The sequence below is a fragment of the Aotus nancymaae genome, unplaced genomic scaffold, assembly GCF_030222135.1.
Source record: "Aotus nancymaae isolate 86718 unplaced genomic scaffold, 86718_ANA_hifiasm-v0.15.2.pri h1tg000079l, whole genome shotgun sequence".
NCBI classification, from domain to species: Eukaryota; Metazoa; Chordata; class Mammalia; order Primates; family Aotidae; genus Aotus; species Aotus nancymaae.
Window position 1 is genome coordinate 22904731 of NW_026988494.1, and position 22811 is coordinate 22927541.

Sequence of the window (22811 nt, forward strand, 5' to 3'; positions counted from 1 at the left end):
ACCTGGGAATGATTTCAGCTGCTTCTAACACAGATGCCTCTCAAGGTGTTCTCTTGTGTCCTCTATTTTCGTCTTGTGAACTGTTAAAACTACATGCAATATTTTTTTTCATTTACTGAAATAAAGATTTCAAGTGCTAAATGAAAATGTTCTGACTCGATGAAATAAATGAAGGCTACAAAGGAAGGCAGAAAGGTTGTTGACCCTGTTGACATTTGCGTTGCTCTGCTGACTTGTTTTTCTCCTGGTGGAGAGCATGCCTGCAGCAGAGCACAGCAGTGACTCAGCAATGGATACCACAGGAGCTTTCCTTCAGCGTCCATTGTTCTTATCAAAGCCGCCACTTTAAGAAACAGTGTCTCACTCATAGGCAGGTGTTGAACAACGAGAACACATGGACACAGGGAGGGGAGCATCACACACTGGGGTCTGTTGCGGGGGGGCAAGGGAGCAACAGCAGGATGGTGCTGGTGGGGAGGTCAGGGAGGGACAACATGGGGAGAAATGCCAGATGTGGGTGACAGGGGGATGGAGGCAGCAAACCACATTGCCATGTGTGTACCTATGCAACAATCCTGCGTGATCTGCACATGTACCCCAGAACCTAAAGTACAATTAAAAAAAAAAAAGAAAAGGTGTGGACAAATGTGCACTTAAAGCCAAAGGAAGGAACTTAAACATTTTATGTAAATTTTTGGAAAAGCGAAGAACCCCAGAAACTCCACATCTAATATATGCTGGCATCGTTAAAGCAAACAATAAGCCTCTAACGTCCAAAATTAAGGAACAGCCACATCTTCATATTCTCCTGAACACTGCATGTGTGAATGAACAAAGCACATTTGGATAATACGGTATTTCCTTTATAAAAGGATCACCTTTCTGATTCATTTTTTAAATAGTTTCCGTATCTCTTTCAGAGAACATCATCTCCCCCCATTGCTTCTGTCTTGGGCGCCATATTTAACTAACTGCTACTTTCTGGTGATTTTGTTTCTCAAAGTTCTTCTCTCTCCAATAATAAACATGCCTTGTGCCCCCTCCATTCTCCCACCGTATTGCTTCCTGTTCAGATCACTTTACATTTCTAATTTGCTTCCCTTTCCTTCAAACAACCCCAGAAGCCTCTGACAGTTAAGCCCCTTTTCAATTTTAGATCACGTTCTCCAAGTTTGTCCATATGTAGACTCCAGGCCTTAGGACTTTCTATTTCTTTTAGATAGCAAGCCTCTCTTTCCAATGTCTACAGAGCAGAATCAAATGTCACAGCTCCTTGTTACTTGTTGACCCCTTACCAGCCCAGTTTTGCCATGGCCGTGGAGCCAGTTACTGACCATGATTTCCCAGGAATGGGAAATCGGGAGTCCCTGCCCCATACATAGATGTAGAACCCATTCTACTGCTGACACTTGCCCAAATTCAGCCTGAGTTTGTTGTATTTGGAGATGCTATGTTTTAGGGTATGGAGTTGTCCTTGCAGTTGGGTCATGTTCCCTCTGCTCTCAACAGACATAGATTTATCTGGAAGCAAATGATCTTGCCCTTTAGAGCCCATCATATGTATCAATCTTTTCAACATTGTTTATCTAATTCTGTATTTACATTTTTAATGCCCTTCCATGGGTTGGATTTGGGTTGGGGACATCCAAACGATTTATAAGCAAAAATGCTATAACCTATGGAAAACAAATAGGACAAAGATGTGTCTTAGCTATCCTGGGACTGGAGTTGCAGCTGAGGTGAGGAGTGGACCAGCCAAGGTTGGAATTAGGGTCACAGTCAGGGACGTCTGAGAATGAAGAGAAACATAGAAGGGTTGCCAAGCTCTCCACTCACCCCTGCAGCATGCATGGGAGTGGGTACCCGAGAGAGCACCGCGGAGAGTAAAATCCAAGAGAGGACTGAAAGCTGATGAGATTTGATTACACTCCAAACCCACACACAGACCAGTGCTCTGAGGGCTGAAATTTTACAGACCCCTGGGGGCTTAAACAAAACCTCTGTCCAAATTACTGACCACTATAACACGCCCACCCCAGGGCAACCCATAGAAAAACAGGATAAAACATAAAAATGAGAATTAAAACCTGAGCAGAGCTGCCCATGGCTGGACACTTCAGGAAGGGAGTTAGGGGAGTTGACGGGGGAAACTGATTGTGCAGTTTAGGACCAGCTCAGCCACTTACTAAAAAACACTCAAAACAATAAATCGGATTCCATGCTTTGTATAAGATATTATCAAAATGTTGCTGTGCAAGGAATCTCACGTACATATTTACATCAGATCTGCCAGGAATGCACCGATGATGACACAAAACAAACCTTCACTGATGGATGACCTATCATCAGCATTCCTGATACACCAGCAATTATTCTCAAATACTAACCATCTCCCCATAGCTATTTTGCCTTTTTTCTCAAGACATCTGTCCTCCTGGACGATTCTAGAATTCAGAAACTCACATCATATGTGCTAAAATTAGGAAGTCATAGCCTAAGAAAGATAATAACTTCTTCATTAGCAGCGATTGCCTGTGTACCTGACATTCCGTCCGTGACATTCATGGAAGCGCCACTAGGTGGCCACATAGCTAACGAATTCCTGTTAGCTGGAAAACTGCTCCAGGCTGCTGCTGTTTCTTTTCCAGACAGCACTGGGCCTTCAAAATCGAGACTTTAAGTAAATTTCTTAAGGAATGTGATCAATTCCATTCCTGATTATTACAGAAGGAAATCTAGGTTAATTGTTTCAAACACCGTGTTAATTTCTGGAAGAGTTGTGGATGGAAATAGACAATCAAGAACCATAGCCCTAAACAAAAGGGGAACTGGGCTCTCAGCTGGAAAGCTTTGAATGGAGATTTTAGACTGGAAGGATAAATTTTCTTTACTTTTTGAGTCATGAAGTCCAATCATTGGTGTTTGGATAGACCCTAAAAAACCCAGGCTCCTGAAAAACTACTGTCTAGTTTTGTTACTGTTGTTTAATTATATATTATCTGGTTTCTTTTTTTTTCTTTCTTTCTTTCTTTTTTTTTTTTTTTTTGAAGGCCATCAAATTAGCTTGGCTGACTGCTGTCATGGAAACTGGAAGGGCTCCCACCTCCCAGGGGATGTATAATGGATGGTAAATGTCAGAAGCCTGCAGCCTGTGTTACTTATCTGACATTGTGGTGGACTGCTGACGACAATTGATGTCCTCTACTAATCATCATCATGGAGTGAGAAATATTGATTAGATTCCTAGGCTTTTTTAGAAGCTTCCTGATCACTTTCTAACTGAAGGTCAGGCTTTTAGAAAACTCAAGAGCTGATGTACAGGGCAGTGATGGTCTTGTGGGTTGGACAGAATCCATTAACATCTGTCTCCAGGAAAAGTTGTAATTGTGAGACATATGTAATGTGTATTGATTGCTAAGAAAAGAAGATACATATAACTTTAAACCTTAGAAGTCTCCAAGGACAAAAAATATAGAAAAGGGGGTTTTGGGATCGCAGGAATGCTTGCTGGGAAGAAAGTGTATTAGAGCTGTTCTAGCGGATCTTAGATAAGTAAATTCAAAAGCCAAAATCTCTTGCCCAAGGATACCAGAGATTTGCTACTTCAGCAGCAAGAACAAACAGCATTTAGTGAGTGTACACTATTTGTCAGACATTATTCTAAGCACTTTATATGTTTTACTTCATTTAACTTAAAACAATGAGTTAAATACTTCTACTATTTTCATTTTACAGCTTGGGAAATTGATATCAAAAAAGTCAAATCTGTCAAAGGAGAGATAGTTGATTAAGTAGTATAGTCATAATTCTAAGCCAGGACGTCTAACTCCAAAGAGTATGCTTTTAATCATTATTATGCTGCTGATATAAATATAATTTTGACAGGGAAAATGCACAGTCCTCACCCCCAACATTCAGAACTGTGTAAATATCTCACTCCCATTCTCTTCTTCCATCTACCATTCACCATACTTCCCAACCACAGTAATAATGGTGCATGAGTTAACACAGCAGGCAGGAAGAGCAAAGCCAGGCAGCTGTCACCTCCTAATTCGGCCAGTGCATGGCTGAGATGCTGTTGTCCAAGGCTGTATTTGGGATGTATGTATTTGGGGATGGACTAACATTTAAACACTATGTGCAGCCCTCATTGGCCACTTCCTAGCAGGCACTTTGTGATCCTTGAATCTTTCCTTTGTGTTATAGTGACTTCAATTTCTAGATGCTTTTTTTTTTTTTTTTTGAGATGGAGTTTCACTCTTGTTGCCCAGGCTGGAGTACAAGGACGCGATTGTGGTTCACTGCAACCTCAGCCTCTCAGGTTCAAGTGATTCTCCTGCATCAGCCTCCTGAGTAGCTGGGATTACAGGCATGCACCACCACACCTGACTAATTTTGTATTTTTAGTAGAGACAGGGTTTTACCATGTTATTCAGGCTGCTCTTGAACTCCTGACCTCAGGTTATCCACCTGCCTTGGCTTCCCAAAGTTCTGGGATTATAGGCATTAGGCATTGCATGCGATCTGGATGATGGTTTCTTAACAGAACAGACCTCAACCTAGGTGGTGCTTTAATTCATCTTAGTGTGTCTGGCCAAACTGTCTGTTGCTGACTCTGCCATCACTGTGAATAACAGGGAAGAGAGTGGGCCAGGGAATGGCAGGGGCCAATAAAGAGATAGAGCCCTCTGCCAACACTTTCTTCCTTGCTTGAATCAGATGAAGAATGCACCACATGACGGTCACTTGGAACACATAGGAAAGGTATGGCATCTACAAAGCATCTTCCAGACCCCAGGCACCTGCAAGAGGCTATGACATTTCCATGAAATGCACAAGGTCCATAGAAAAGATTATTTTACAAATGAAAAGGCTAGGGATAAGAGGGCCTCAAACACACAGGCAAGAAATGGCAAAACAGGAATCCCAGGCCTCAGACAAAAGCCACCATCTGAACCGTAACTCATTCCAGTCTTAACAGTGACAACAGCATCACAATTGGCCACTGAATGGCCTCGGAGTTCAATCCTGCAAAAAGGAGCTTTGATGTTGAAAGGGGCTGAGTAGCAGAGATCAGTGAGTGGGCCCTCCCCAGTCCTAGCCTAAAAGAGCACAGTATCCATTTCATTTTCACGTTTGCAGGTTCTTCAAAGTCATGCCTAGAGGGAGAAAAAAATTAAAAGATCTATTGTCAGTCTAACAAGATTCAAGAGAGGAATCATTGGATGGAAAAATGTGATTTGTTTTAGACAAAGCCTTTAGCATTTAAAATACTCATCATCTCATAATTAACCTATTCCTTTCTCTCACGTTATCAAAATCAGTGTCTTGTTATCAAAGTGTTTGTCAGTAAGCCACAGATGGGGAAATAATGGTTGGAGTGACCCCCTGAGCTTCCAAGTTGTTCCATCCTCTCCCTTAAAGTCCTGGCTCAGGGGCGGGCCTCCTCAGGTCCACTAGGGAAAGCAGCTGGAGAGTCATCTGATCTTCTCTGAAACGTCTCCTGGTGCTCTCTCTGAAAAAGGACATTTGCCAAGTCTAAGCTATCATTACCTACTGCAGTCTTCTGGCTGGCTGGGGGAAGGAAGAAATAATCTCCTAAGTAGCACACTGAGCAAATCTGATGCCTCAGTCTTGAGGCACTGCCAAACAATTGCGAAGAGAAATAAATCAATTCATTCCATCTCGTTAATGGTGCTGTGGCTGTTTAACAGGTTTCTGTGCTGAAAATAGCACCAGCTGGACACTGCGACACTTAATATCGCACCTTCAGAAATGAATTATCAGGCACAAGCCCAGTCTGATGTCATCCTCCTGCCCTGATTCACTTGAATCTTCAAGAGAAAGAACACTCAGGCTCAGAAGGAACAATGATACAATGGCAGAACCACGTGACATCACCTCCTGCATCACAGAACAGGCAAAGTTACAACCCTCTTCACTAGGCTCCCTCAGTGACTCCTCTAAATAGAAAAAATAACAACAAAAAAGCAGAGGCAGAGATCAAGAACAACTATAGATTTCAGGGGAAAAATTATACAAACAAGCAACAAATATGGACTGATGTCATGTACATTCTGTTTACTTATCCATTCACTTTTTCATTCAACATGTACTCATCTCATACTTGCTGTGTTAGAGGATTATTCCGGGGACATGAAGATATGCAGGTGTACAAACCCTGCCCTGAGAAAACCAAGCCTTGCGAACAAGCAAAACAGGCTTCTAAATGGATGGTCCCTAAATTACGTGATGTCTGTATCAAAACAACTCATGTATCCTCAGAGTATACATACATACTGTGTACCCACAAAAATTAAAAATTAAAAGATTAAACATAAAATACATTACTACATATACATGAAAACTGAAATGCTTGGGAAAAAATAGAAAAGTAAATTAATGTGATACATGGCACCAGAGGAAGGCAGTAGGTGAAATTGCCCAGGGGAAGGAAGAGGAAGCGTGTAATGCTTGTCGGAATGGAGAAGGCATCAGAGAGGCAACTTTTAATCAAGGTCTTAACAAAGGTACAGTGGTTTGCCAAGCAAAGAATTAGCACTCCAGGGAGAAGCAGTGAGTTTAAGCATACCTTAGTTTGATGGGTCTGATCATGAAAGCATGTTAGTGTAATGATATCATAAGGTATAGAGGAAAGCATAGTATGAGAATAGATCAAAGTAGACTACATACGGTATTCTATGCTGTGGTTATCTGTTGTTGTTCTTGTTTGAGACAAGGTCTTGCTACGTTGCCCAGGCTCAAGAGCAGTGACATAATCTCAGCTCACTGTGACCTCCGCCTCCCGGGTTCAAGTAGTTTTCTTGCCTCAGCCTCCCGTGTAGCTGGGACTACAGATGTGCACCACCACGCCCAGCTAATTATTTTTATTTTTTGAAGAGACAGAGTTTCACCATGTTGGCCAGGCTGGTCTCGAACTCCTAGCCTCAAGTGATCTGCCTGCCTCAGCCTCCCAAAGTGTTGGGATTACAGGCACGAGCCACCGTGCCTGGCCTGCTGTGAATATCTTAAAGAAAACTGGCTTGGTAAATTAACTTAAATGAAAGTAACAAGGTAAAATTTGTTGTAGGGGGAAAGAAGTCATGATTTTGAAGGTTGGATTAGAGAACACTAGTGTACTCTCCAAGTTAGAAAATACGAAACCTCAGAGAGACAGGGGTGGTAGAAACATAGATTAAGGGAGGGCTTCAATAAGTTATTTTTTGATTGGGTGAGGGAACAGGGATGAGGTGGAGGGCACAGTTGATGTTGTCTTCTATGTTTCTGATTTGTGTGGAAGCTTCATTGGTTCCTTCACCAAGAAAAAAAAAGAAAAGAAAAGAAAAGCGAAGCTGGTTAGATTGGAGATGACAACGGAACTTAATTTTGATGCATTTTTAACTTTCTTATGTAAATAAATATAGTGAGTTAATATAATGATAAAAGTATACTGGTGAGTTTATGTAATCAAATTGGGATAAGTGGGATACCTATCCCTTAAATATTTAACTATTTTATGCAAGAAACATTCAAATTATTTTTTCCAGCTAATTTGAAATGTGATGTACAAGTGATGAATGTTAAGTGTAGACACCCTATTCATGTATCCTGAAAATATGGACACCTATCATATATCAACCAAAAAATCTTAAAAAAGTATACTGAGAAATAATTACTCAGATAAGTTTTCCTAAAAAAGTGATTACTTAAAAATATGCATTCAATTTTACTCAGTTATTGTGCTAACAGTTGACTGTCTAGAACCTTGAACTAGGACCACAGGGTATATGGTACAGGGTAGATCTATCAAATGTTGTTTTAGATTTAAAAGAAACATGTTCCTTTTACAAGTTATGCAAACAAAGCCCAGTAAAGTTAAACAACTAGTGGAAAATAAACAAGATATGGATGATTCTGCAAACAGGATCCAACTCCACTTGCTTCTCATGTAGTACATGGTCCCTGCTCATCTGCAGACTCACTGGTGAGATAGAGAAGACTATTAGGCTATTCCAAAAATTCTCTGCAAACTGCAAAGACTTTATAGCTCTCCTGAGTAAGCCCCTCTAGAACTTTCACTCTAAGCCCCAATAAAGGCCTCTCAAGGGAGAAAGTTAAGGTCCTCTCAAGCAAGAAAGGCATTCTATTTGAAAAGAAAGAATGACATTTTTATCCTATTCTATCTTCCTTGGTTTCCTGTCTTAGAATGCCAAGTCCAGTGTAAATGTTTAATATCTTTTATATCTTCCATGTCTCTACATAAATTTTTGAAGATACTGAATATTATAAAGAGTGTTTTGATATCCTAGTCGGCTAAATCAGACATCTGCGTCTGTTCTAGATTAATTTTGATTGTTTCCTTTTTATGCAAGACGTCTACTTTGGCCTTACTTTCTGTCATGAGTAAAAGCTCCCTGAGGCCTCACCAGAAGCAGATGCTGCCACACTTTCTGTACAGCCTGTGGAAGTGTAAGCCAGTTAAACCTCTTTTTTTAATTATCCTATCTCGGGTATCTCTTTATAGCTGTGTGAGAATGAACTAACACATGCTGTGAAATATAGCTGCCTTACTTTACTTGGATCCATAGCTCCTCCTCACCTCAGGGAATCTGCTGGGCTCTGCCTGGGTTCCCCGTTCTTTGTGCTGCAGCCTGAAAACTCTCAAGGCAGTGAGTCTGGGAAACCAGATAGTTCACCTCCTTCATGTCAGTCTCTCAGGATTCATCAGCCTTCACTGTTGGAGGGCTTGTACCTTAAATTGTTGTTCTCAGACTGTTTGCCCTTTAAGTTTTTGCAGTTGTTCCAGATAAGAGAGTAAATCTGGTCCCTGTTTCTCTAGTTAGTGCCTGGTTGGATACAAGTAAAGAGTGAAGCTGAATTGTAGCTTCCCTAGCTGGCAAAATAGTGAAAAAGAAAGCTAAAGAAATATACCTGGTACAAAAGACCAAAAGGTTCTGAAAAGGTCTGGAACTTTTTTTAACTTTTAAATGCACTGCTGTTTTGATAAGAAAGTAAAGGTTATTCTGAGTTCAGAAACAATGAGAAACATAAATCCAGAAATGTAAGGTAAATACAAACCACTTTAATCCCAACCTCAATGTTTCATCTCACAATAAGTTTCCCGCGAACATGAGACTATGTTTCAGAAAATCACAGAATAGAGCTGGAACTAAGTCATCCAGAGCAAGGGTCAGTAGAAAAGGTAAACAACAACGTTAAGACTCACAAATATGGCCAGGTGAGGTGGCTCATTCCTGTAATCCCAGCAGTTTGGGAGGCTGAGGCGGATGGATCATCTGAGATCAGGAGTTCGAGACCAGCCTGGCCAACATGGTGAAACCCCATAACTACTAAAAATACAAAAATGACCTGGACTGCTGGTGGGCACCTGTAATCCAAGTTACTCAGGACGCTGAGGCAGGAGAATCACTTGTACTCGGGAGATGGAGGTTGCAGTGAACCAAGTTCTCACCGTTGCACTCCAGCCTGGACGACAAGAGCAAAACTCCATCTCAGAAAAAAAAAAGTCTCACAAATATCAATTTTGGAAGTAATAGACTCAAAATATAAAATAAGTGTATTCATTATATTTAAAAAGTTACAAGATGACCAGAAAAATAGAAATATAAAATAAAAATGGCCTGAATAATTTAAAACACACATAACATAGTTGAAATTTAAAATACAGTGAATGTGTTGAACAGCATTTTGGACATAACCAAAGAGATACTTAGTGAGCTTTATGGCAATTCTAAAGAAGGTATTCCAAAATACAGCATACAGAGATATAGTTGAAAAACAAAAGAATAGTTGAAACACGGAAGAGAAAGTGAAAAGATGTAACATATCTAACTGAAACGATGAGAGAATGGATTGGCATTATTCAAATAACAATGGATAAATATGTTTCAGTAAAGTGAAAAAGAAGGAGATGAAAAAGGAAAGAAAAATATATTTTCAAAACTAGGGCATTTGAGTTTCCATGCAAAAAGTACTCTTCTTAAAAGTCACAGTAAAATTTCAAATCACAGGGTTTAAAGTGAAGAACCCAATATCTCCAAGAGAAAATACAGGTTATAAAAAAGGGATTAAAAATAGGATGGCGTTATATTTCTTAATGCAGCTTGGGAAGTCAGAAGAAAAGGGAGCAAAACCTTCAAGAGTTGAAGGAAAATGCTCATCAGACTGCACTTTCTTTGTTGCAAGACAGCATATAATTCCTAAAACTGACAAAGGTACAAATGGAAGTACAAGTAACTTACTTAGATATATGGAAGCGGCTGGTAGTGGGAATGTAAAAGTAGGGAATGTTTAGTACATAACAAATGAGAATCAGAAGTGGTAACATATGGGGCAGAAGCTCCTGTATTTCATTATAAATCTTTGGATATTATTTGATATCTTAAACGATGTATACATTTTATGAAAAAAAAAACAACCCTATTTTCAAAGAAGGTAAAGTAGCTGTCCCTCACAAGATACAGTGAGCTAATTAAGAAATTCGACTTATGTTTCATACAATTGAGTAAGTAACTTAGATAATTTTGCTAAAAACTTAATATTTTTATTTCTTGGTTGAAATAACATGAGATGTATTTTTTTTGGTCTTCAGTATATAAAGACCAAAATATCTAATATTATATCTATTATTATATGACATATGTATAATATATATAGGTGCCTATAGATGTGTGGATGGATAAATATATATATATATATATATATATATATATATATATATTTTTTTTTTTTTTTTCTGAATTTCAAGTTGGTTTCCCTATTGGAGAATTTGTAGAATGAGGGGGTATGTCCACAAGGTTGGTTCAGGGAAGACCAGGACTGTCCCTTTATCATCTCTACGTCATGCCAGAAAGACAATGTGAAATTGTGACTGACAGACAATGTTGAGGCTGAGCCAGAGAAGCATGTGCAAAGTGGGTCCTTAAAATTGCAATAGAGGAAGCATCAAGAGTCCACATATTGAAATCAACTAGAATTGGAGAGCTAGGCAATTTGGGAAGAACTGGCTGAGATGAGGGAAGCAAAAAAGAAGTGGCCTGGAATACTTCCAGAATGAGAGCCAATGTCTGCCACTAGGCTTGTACAAATTCTCCATATACGTTTGCATAAGTGAGTTCTTCCATTTAAAATAGATGGACAAAAAAATGACTTTAGTCTGTTGTATAATGGGAGGCCTCAAAATTAGAACCAATACATATATACCTAAACACATGAAGGATTGAATTTTGAAATTCAATCCATGGCCTCTATGAGCCCTCCAAATAGATGAAATTACCAGTTTGCAAGTGATCAAGACAAAACTCTTTGTTGCAATGATGAGACAGCATCATTGGATGACAGCATCATTATTATCTGACTGACTTGACAAAATATCTACATCCTGCCTTTGACTAAAAAGCCTAGCACTGAAGGCTCATTTCTTCTAGGTAATGGGCACACTTCTTTGCTTTAAGAAGCAATGTTAATATAGGAAGGTTAAAATCAAGACTTTAGTAATAACACAAGGATTTTTAAAAGAGATTTACTATTTTAATTAAAACCAATGATTAGAATGTGTTGCATTACATTGCAGTACTTAGAATACGAGAATTCAATTTTCCTTTAGTCACTAGGATAATAATTTTTATGAGTGTATTCAAAGGATGTGCATATATATTAGAGAAGGTGGAAGATGGTTTTTAGAAGAATAGTTATGTCACAAGAAAAACTTAAAAATACACTAAGCTAGTGATATTAATATTTGCATTCATTTGTTAAAATCTTTCCCTTTTTCACAAATTTCCTACTTATGCATGTATGGTTTTTTCCCCCATTACAAGAGGTGCAAAGTTTTTCTTTAGAAAAGTTGCATTTTGACAAGATATTATGAATAAAAGAAATACAAGTGTTATTTTAGTTTTATTTTAGTTTTTGTTAAGATCTGGGGTACTTGTTTAAGAAAGTCAGTGATAGCCCCCAAAATACTAGGATTTCTAATAGGTCCTCAGAGTATGACTGAAAAGGTCATGTCAAGACAGGGTCAGCAGTACACCTTGGCAGTGAGTGAGTTCAAAGTGGCTTAGGAGATGGGATTGTATTTATCTGAAAGGAAGCATAACAGATACTCTAAATCGTCCTTGCTCTTGGGAACTTATATTAGTTTAGGAAGAAGGACTAATATGTACAGGAAAACAATCCCATGGTAAGTGGCACACATTAACCTTAAATAGACTGACTGCACAGGGTGATCTATCCTTATATGTGAGTTTGTGTGTTTGAACCTGAAGGACATTGTGAAATACTATTTTTTCAGGCTCTAAGCATGGGTCATTGTGGGAATAGAAAACAAAAGAGTCAAGGAGATTATCAAATTTATCTTTATAAAGTTGCATAATTTACTAGTTAAAATCAATGGAGATTTTCTGTAGTAATCTACAAATTAATACTTATTTTTAAGATAGAAACATGAGAGACACCTGACTCTCCATCCTCATTCTCAGAACAGCAGATGGCTCATTTGAGATCTTAGAACAGATGCAGAACCATAACACAGGCTCTTCTTCCATACAAGGGCATCACATATTCTTCCTCTAACACAGAAGGTGGATCATGAAGGGCATTGCCAACCCCACTGCCCACCTCTCATCTTAGTAAAAAATCTACTCGGAGTTTTCAGAACATCTTGTGTATTACTGGAGAGGAGGCATATAGGATGAAGATACCTGATGATGCCTACTTAAATGTGTCTTCTGTATTGAATATTAAGTACAAGAGTAAACTCCTAAAAAAAAACTTTGGAAGAACACTACACTAAGTAGGAAGCTTTCTCTATCCAATTGTGGTGAAATTTTTGGCTTGTTTTATTTTCTCAGTTTTTCATCACTTGATTGTGAATGAGAATAGCCATTTCTCCTGCTATAACACTGTGCTCTGTAGTAAGCACTCATTTACAGAACATGGTACTAGATCTGCTGTATATATATCTCAAAACATTGTTTCTTGCTTGGGTGATCTTTCTCTTCAATTCACTTTACATAAAATGTCTCAAAGTAATTGTAATTCCTGTTCATGACATTCTAACATACTTACCAGTGAGAGAATATATGCCAGATATAGAAGATGTAACAGTTGTTGTTCCTCATGTTAAATGTATGAACACAAGGGAAATGAGATACACAGAAAGTAGCTTCCAGCAAGGATATTCATTGTCATTGTCATTGTGTCATTCATTAGAAGTTTTATGGGGATAAAATAGCCATAGCCAGATAGTTGTTTTTATATATAACTAAGTTTTATGAAATTTAGCTTTCAAAGGCTACTAAGCCATCAACAAAAATTTAATTGGCACCTCCTATGTGTTCAGCCCTCAGAAAGACTATGAAATATACATGATAACTGTTGTTAACTTTAAAATAATGAGGCTTATCAATTTGGTAAAGAGAGCTTAATTTCTCATAAAGGGTTGAAACCTAAAGGGTGGCAGCCTAAAGGGTGACCATTCTAACATACTGGGAAGCACAGCCTCTGGTCAGAAGCCAAAAACAGACACCTCAAGGGAGGGGTAAAGGGAACAGGAATTTATGCTAAGCAGGGTGGCCAAACATATAGTTGGAAAGCTATGGCAGTCATGTATATTTATGAAAAGAGAAATGTGTGCATGCACAGTTGAGTTTCATGACCCTTCATGAGTATAAATGGCTGCAAAAGCATGACCCCAAGGTGGAGTTTTCAGCCATCTGATGGCCAAAGGTGAAGCAGAGAACATAAAAACCCTCATTATACATTCTTTATAGACTGACCAAAGCCACTCTATGGTTGGTGGGCTCTTATCAGGAAGGAATGTGGTTGTTGTTTTGTTGAAACTGCAAAAGGGTAGATAGAGCAGTATCCAGTGGTTGGTTGACATCATTGGTAGAGTCTTTTGAAAGGGCTGGTTTCTGTTTTTCTCTTTGGGAAGAAAGCTTAATAGCACTTTGCTAAGGAAGGGGTATAATGAGGCATGTCTAACCTCCCATCCCATCATGCCTGAGAACTCAGTTTTCAAGGTTTCTCTGAGTTCTCCTTGGAAAAGAAGGGGTCCATTCAGTCAGTTGGGAGGCCTAGAATTTCATTGTTATTTCTCATAATAAAAACAAAAAGCGGTTTTTATCTTTCTATTTAGATTGTGAAAATAAGATCTACCTATAAATAATACAAAGTACATCATTCAAAGCTCGATATAGTACACAGTATATAGTTTTATGTAATGTAAACATCCCAGGTCTCCCTACAGTGTGACTTCAAAATAGAGGCAGAGGAGTGAAATTGTTAAAACTGCTGGCTCTGCAGTGAAGCCACCCAAGTTAGACTTCTCACCTCTGAAACATACTAGTGGCATGTTTCTGAGCCATTACTAAAGCTTTCACTGCTTCCCCATAAGCTTCACTGGTAGGTACTGAATAATACCTACCTTTAAATATAGTAGGGATTCACTCGGCGGGGTAGTGGAAAAAATATTAAGGGAAAAACATTAGAGAAAGTTTTAAAATATAGTCACAAACTTTCTTGGAAGGCCAAGAAGTTTGCATAGTTTCAGTAGAAGTTTTGGTTGAAGGCAGCCTAAATCCTCTTTACATTTAGTTAATAAGAAAAGTAAATGGCTAGGGTATATGGGGGAGTTTACATGAATAACTTGTTTACTCATGTGGTCTTAAAAGTAACCTTTGAACTGGATGGCTCTCTTGGGGTGAGGTCAGCCAGGGACATTACCCATTAATGGTGCTTGCTTTGGGCATCAGAACCTGTCCTTTAATCCTCACTCTAGTGGTGTTGACTCAGAGTTTTTGTCATTTAATGTGTGCTGAAAAAAGGCTGGAGAGACCAGCATGTGGGGGCCAGTGAAACTGTTTACAGCATTCTCCAGGGTGCCCATAAGCTGCCTGGACCCACTCAGCTGAACTGGCAAAGCATAGTATTTGTGTGTTAGTGTACTTTATTCATCCATCATTGAGTCAGGGTCTGCAGGACAGACGCTCACAGGTGGTGACCCTGACAAAATGTTCTCCATTTGTAATAGTTCTGGGAGTCCTACAGGGATTCTCACAGGTACCCAACAAATCACAGAGGTGGCTGCAGTCATGCAAGTTTATGCTGTTTGTCCACCCAGGCTTATGCTTTCTCTTTCTGCTATCTCATCCCAGCACTGTGCACACCAGATCATTCAGAACTTTCAATCATCAGGATGCCTCTGCTGGATACTCTCTACGAGTGTCAGATTCACTTTATACCCTTTTTTCTTGCCCAAGGATGCTGTGGACAACAGCAATGAACATTTTCTTTCTGGGACTTCCTGTGGAGTTTGTTCAGTAGAACAATAGCCAGAAGTCTGGAAAGGGAAGACTAGGATTGGGCTTTTCATTCTCCCAACTCTTTTCACACAGGGCTATGGGTTGGGAAGTTGCTGTGCTGCTTTATTAAAGTCCACAGCACTTGTCAAACAGCCTTGTCCCCTACAGCAACTTCCCCACACCTTTCTCTTCCAGCAACAGTTCGCTCCCTTTGCCCTTTAGGATAAGGGTGGTAAGGACTAGATGATGCTGATAGCCTTGGGGTTCATCATCCTTTTTGATTTTCCTGAAACCCTAAATATACCTTTTTGCAAAATGGCAAATCGTCCTCTTCCTGGTACTCCTTTCATTTACACTTATCAATTATCCCCCATTCAAGTGCAGCACCTGTGACCTGCCTGGACTCTGACTGTCAAAATGTCAAAATTCTGCTGAGTTTCATGCCAAAGGAAGGGAAGGAATATATTCACTCTCTTTTCCCATTTGGTGTCACATCCAATTATATGGAGCCCAAAGCAGACCAGACGATATCCAGGAAACTCAAACAGTTACAACAAATCTCATAAAACTCAATTCCCTACAATCTTAGAAAAGAGGCAAAAAAATAAAAACACAAAAATAAGGAATCAAGTTATTCTTCCTATCCTCTATTTTCCTCATAAATCCTGCTCCTAATCACCACATTCCTCCCAGGCATAAAACAAAAATTACATTGCCTGCCTATGGATACAAAGAGGCTCAGCTGATGGGAGCAAGAGTTGGGAAGGCTTGGCTTACAGAGCATTAGCTTATCCAAGCAGAACGTTCTCAGTTCTAATAATAGAAACAGGGAGAAGTAAGAAACTGATAATTACAAAGGTTGGACAAATCAGAAAAGGTTTTAGGTACAAGACAAAATTGACTTGACCTTGACAGATAAAAAGGATTAAGGAATTTAGAGAGTATTTCAGGGAAAGGTAACATTTGTGCAAAGATAATGAGGTAGGACATTAATACATTCAGGGAAGTGGGGTTTAGGGAGCAATGGAAGATGAAGTCAAATGCATAGAGGAAGCCACTTGAAGGCAGATCTTGAAAGTTATGTAGAAGTATTTACATTTAGATGTAATCAGCAATAGAAAGACATTGAAGGTTTAAAATCAACCTGAAGAGACAAGTGATAGACTACTGGAAGGAATTCTGTTTTAGTAGTTTTGTTTAATTTAATGAGATCTTGGCGCTCTGGTAGTGCTATCTTCAAAATGACCCTTTAAACTTTCTGGACAATGTAGAAACCAGTAGAAGCCAAGCCCATTCTTTCATAATGGCACATATGGAAATCTGTAAATCATAGTTAAGCAAGCCTTACAAAGAACTACAGCACTTTGCTAAAGCTCTGCTCAGTAGAAGAGAGACGACAGATAAACAGGCCTTCAACAAAGCTCTGCAGCTGGAGATTGCGAAGCTGACAAAATGTCCAGAAACTCACCCAGAAGTAGTTACCATACAAGAAAATTTCTTTAACTGCTATTTCTTGAAAAGTGAGTAGATCATAATTCTTTAGGCCCAGTCTACCTCTGTGATGGCACACTTTTTGAAATGTAGGCTAGAAGAAGCAATAATGTAGAAAAAGGGCAAAGAGATGAAAAGGATCAGAAATGGCTACAAAGTCCATCTCACATGGACTCCAATGAGATTACAGGTCATAAAGTGGTCTACACTTTCTGATTATCTAAATTTTCTGCATATGATGCCTTCTTTTTCCCTTATGGACAACTGTAAGAAGTATAAAATCTTGGAGGAAAAAAAGAAAGCCAGCATGTTTAGACTACTTAAAAAAAGGTCAAGCTCCATGCAACATTCTTTGCATTTCCTTGTTTAGTAACAACTTTATTAAGTCTATAGCTGTTCAGTAGTTTGCTCAAGATTACACAAAAAGATCTTAAATTAGAACACTCAGTCTGCATAGTCAATACCTTTCACATGCTACTCACCTGGTATAACTAACAGAAATCATTTATTTGAATGTATATGTGCTCAACCCAATTGATCTGAGTTTTCCTCTAAGAATTTTCAACAGCATACTGCTGAGCTGTGTCTCTCTTAATTAAATCTCTGAATTAAATCAAGCCTATAGCTAAAGGAGATCCACTTCCTAGTCCTTTTCTGTCTTTCTCACTGGATTTACTCATTGTTTTATTTTTTCACCATGTGCATTTGAAGGAAGTTAAGATTTGATGTCATTTATTCATTCATACTCTTATGTATTTCAGCATCTCTTATATGGAAGGCATCAATGAGAACCAAAATAAAAACTACAATCCCCCACTCAAGACATTTAAAATAAGTGAGTGGACAATTGTGACAAGAAATGCTATTGAGACTCTGAAGTTGTCTATTCTATAGTGAATGTTGTATGTTGAAAGTAACCTTGCAAAATATGTCATATCAAATGTAATAAATTGTATGTTCTGACAAAGGAATGGAATACCTGGTTTAAGTAACAGAAATTTATCTAGGCACTGGACAGTCATTTTATATTTTGGGGGGGAAAGGCAATTTTAGTATTCCTTAAATCTGTGTAGTTTCCAAATACAATTGTGAGATCATCTATACTCTCAATATGTATGTAGCATGAAAACACTGAATTTAGAACTGAAAGATACCTTTACAATTACCTTGTTCTACCTTCTTATTTGACAAGGAGGACATGTAAGCTCAGAAAGGTGAAAATTACATACCCAGATCTGGTAGAGACTGAATTCCACATTTTCTAAATTTAAACTTCCTGGTAGATTGTCACTGAACTGAACGTCTGTTAATTCCCAAATCAGTACTTCATCAGATCTTTGTGACCCAATATTGATTCATTATCTTATTTGCCAAATAAATCACAGTTTAAACACAATGCTATGTGCTGGGTGTAAGGAGAAAAGTGACACAAAGCCCCTGACCTAGAAAAGCTTCCTTAATGTGGGAGAGGGTAAAATGCAAAGCAATACCTTTGTTAATCCATTTGGATTCACAGGGTATTAGGAGAGAATAATAAATATATTGTGGCATCTGAATTACCCATGATGCTTATTAAAATGCACGAATATTATATAAAACATTCCAAATGAAATGCTATCCAATTCATATGACATTGTTGTAAAACCCTCAAGATATTGAATAGCTTCATTAATGACACTGTTAGAAAAATACTGCTGCATTGCAGGCAATATTCCCATTTGGAATAAACTCATTTGCACTTTTCTTCTCAGTGATGAAGCCACTGCTTTGCCATCAGTCAGTGCTCCAGAAACTCCTTAAGCTAAACCCACACTTAGGAAATAACAGATAGGTTTCTTGACTCCTCTAAAACCTTCTAAATCTTCCAAAACAGTTGGTCCACTTGAGCTGCAGGACTCACTCTTTCATAAAGGAATTTTACCTCACAGATTCAAAGAGTGGTTCAGGGCTATATTGGTCATTGGGCCATTTTTCTCATTTTTTAGCTGAGGAAACTGACACTTAAAGAAACTGGATGACTTGCTAGCTAGCTGCCAAATGAAACTAGATTCTTAAATACCTGGCACCTGTCTCATGTTGCTTCTACTAATATTATCTGGACACCAGTCTTACTCTGTTTCGTGCTGCTGTGATAGAATATATCTGGGATGGGGTAATTTACTAACAAAAGAAGTTTATTTGGAGAACAGTTCTTGAGGTTGGGAATTCCAAAATCAGGCAGCCCACCTGGTTAGGGTGTCTTGCTGCTTCAACTCATGGTAGAAAGAGGGGACGGGGAAAGGAAGAGGAATTCGTAAAAAGACCAAACAAGAGAAACAACAATCTGGTTTCATGCTAACTAATCCAATCCTGCAAGAGGGAGAACTCACTCCCCTAGATGGTATTAATCTATCCATCCCTGTGACCCAATAACCTCTCACTAAGCTCCACTTCCCAACACTGCCATCTTGGGAATCAGATTTCAACAAGAGCTTTGGCAGGAACAAACCACATCCGAACTGCAGCAATACCTTCTCCAGGGTAATTTTTCCATTATCAATAAACTCACAGTGACCCATTATGGCATGGGGTTCAAAAAGTGTTCTATCTATTAATTAAACACTGTTCTGAATCCACATGAATATTCCAAGCAGAGGAGCTAAGATGAGAAAGAATGGCACAAACAGGGTTTTCTCTCCGTGGCACCTCTACTGGGATGGGCCTCCTTAGTCCGTCTCTTGTACTGAACATGATATCCTCTAGTGATTTATATAGAAAGCCTTATGGAAATTTTAAGACAGAAATTCTGCTGGGTACTTTGCCTAGGTTATCTCATTCAGCCCTCACAAATCTGTGAGGGGTATGTATGTGAGGGGGGTGTGTGTGTGTGTGTGTGTGTGTGTGTGTGTGTGTGTGATTACCTTTCTTTTGTAGATTAAAAAACTGAGGCTCTGAGAAATTATCTGTGCAGGTCACATACCCAGTAAGGGGCAAAACTTTCAGTTTCAGAGAAACTTTGGTTTCTCTGAACCTAAACTCATGCAGCTTATACTGTACCAGGTTACTCATTGAAAGCACCAACTCTGCCTTGAACTTAAGCAAAAGAAATATTTGTTTTCATATAATGTAATTGTATGTGTATATTTCAGGGTTTCAAATTAACGGAACCATGTTTGAATTAATATGACATTTTGCATTTCCCAAATGTTGTGTAATTTTTTTTTGATCTATGAGAAAATGTTTCTAAGTGATTTGCAAGTCATAGTGTTTTGTGTTTTGGTTTGTTTGTTTTGTTTTTGGCAAGCAGTAGGAGCCTGAGCAGCACTGATTTTGTTATTCTATGGCCTCGGAGGCAGGGCTGAATTACAGCTTTTAAAGTTTCCTGAGTTTTGTCAATGTCCTAGATTGATAAACCCATCCATCTCAGCTCCAAAATTGGTGTAGACTCCTCAGGGCCACTGGGAACTATTGTCTAAAATACCAGGTCTCAGCCAGGTGCAATCACTCATGCCTGTAATCCCAGCACATTGGGAGGCTGAGGCAAGCAGACTGCTTGAGCTGAGGAGTTTCAGTCCAGCCTGGGGAAACATAGCAAGCTTTGCATCTATAAAAAAACAAAAATAAATTACTGAGCATGGTGACGCTTGCCCGTGGTCTCAAATACTCGGGAGACTGAGGTGGGAGGATCATTTGAAACTGGGAGGCTGAAGCTGCAGTGAGCTGAGATTGTGCCTCTGCCCTCCAGTCTTGGTGACAGAATGAGACTCTGTCTAAAAAAAATAAGATAAAAATAAATAAAGTACCAGGTATCTCTTTAAAAGAGCAAAATGAAAAACATTACCAAGATTGATATGAGTCACAGAAACTGATGTTTGTGATTTGTGGAAGGTTCATTACCACATTGAAATGTGAATACCTCCATGCAACCTAATGACCCCTTGGCCTTCAGTCACCCAGTATTATGTAATGTAATAAAAATCTACTGGGGTTCAGTGTGGTAGATGATAGTGTCATGGTGTTTCATGCTTCTGTACGGTGGCTAACACAATGGCTGTTTTCATATTCATTTCCTTGGGCTTCATTGATTATGTTGTGTGAATATGCATAAACACAGCATAGATGTTAGTTTGGTTGACACCGTAATGACCCCTAGTAAGCAGCACCAATTTCCCTGCAATCCCAGTCTTGCAGCTCTCAAAACTGAATATTTGGGAATAGTATATTTAAGCAAAGCCAAGGGGCCACAAGGTGTTTCTAAAACACAGGAGTTTTTTCATCTACCTCCAGCTACAGAAATAGATGTCAGTGGAAACCCAGTTAGACTATGAGCAGAATAAAATCAAGAAATGAAATAGTGACAAAGGAATTTTACCAGCAGATAGGAAAGAGCTACAGGAACAAATTCTTCTGTAAAACATTGTGGTTAAAATCTACAGGGCTATGGTTAAAGTTTAAGCCAGGTGCTAAAAGAACCACAGATTTGCTCCTAGGTCTGCTCTGATTCTTTGAAAATATTGGACATAAAATTTGAACTCAGGTGTCTATTTTCACAACTGTAGTTTGGAGCCTATATCTATCAGTTCTAATTATAACATGTCTTGGTCTTATTTACCACACTTAGATCATAGCAGTATCTAATTCATAGATGATAATAAAGTTAGGTCTACTGAATAAATTAGGGTTTCATCTTCTTATTGCCTGTAGTGCTCACATATAATTAAAAGGCAGCATAGTATGGTGGTTAAGTGCATAGGTCGGGCCCAGAAAACCTGTACCTAATTCTTAACTACACTACTTATACATGTAAACCTGGTTACATTCCATAATCATTCTGTGCTGCACTTTCATCAAAGGTAAATTGTAATAATGGTACCTACATCATAAGATTGTATAATAATTAGCTGAGTAAACATAAGTAAAGCAATTAAGGCAGAGTCTGGCATATAGAAAACACAAGTATATATTATTAAATTTGACCTTGTTAAAAAGATCTTCAGTAACTCTATGATTTCCTGTTTATTCCCTCCCTGACAATATTCCATTGAAACAATTCATGAATACTGAAATTGTCCAGTGAAGAGCAGGGGAAAATGAAGGGAAGATTAACAATCAAGGAGCAAGAATAAACATTTTACACATCCCCAGATCTCCCAAATTGATCTCATGTCCTAGAATACAAACCGATCAATGCATTTCAAGGAGGCTCCTTTGTAAAATACAATGCATTACTCATTATAGGAATCTGGAAATGAAGTGCATTTTCTCACAACTGCAAAAAGGAACTGAAGGGCAGGTATGCTACTTAATTTCCTTGTTTGAATTCAGTAGTACAGTGTGCGGCATTTTTTACTAGAATATCCTGGGCATAAGATGTTTATTATAAGCTTTCTCTTTGAGGCCTTTAATTTGCTGACACTTCCTCCCCATGAGTTCCCATTGCAGCCCCACTGGGGAAGTAACTTTCTGATCCTATAGGCTACACATAGCTTAGAGGTTTGTCTGTCTTAATTTCACATTCCACTGAGAAAAGAAAATTGTTTCCAAAAGAATAAGGCAATAAAATTCCTAATTTTGCCTTTAAAATGCAAAGGTAATCTATTTAGAATGATCTCTCTTTGAATATATAGGCTTGAAACATCCTAGGGTATCATGATTATGAGCCAATTCCTGCTCCATTCTTCCAGGCTGGACTATAGCTCTTGGGCCTATACTGTGAAGACTCAGCTCTGAGCCAGTTTAGATTAAATCAAGGGAGACCATAAGAAAACTGGCAGCTACCCTTGGATGGGGTCAAGAATCAGCCCATTGTTTTGCCTGGCTTCTAGAGTTGCCAGCCTTATATTGAGTAAAAGTTATTACTTCCTGGCCAGTCCAAGAACCTCAGGATAGGGTCAAGAATCAGGCCATGGTTTGTTTGCAGTGATTCATAGGCATCTGCTTGTCAATGAGCCGCAATCTTGCATTAATCTCTTCCATGAGTTTCCAGACCACATATCTGGGCTTCTGCCTCTGTCT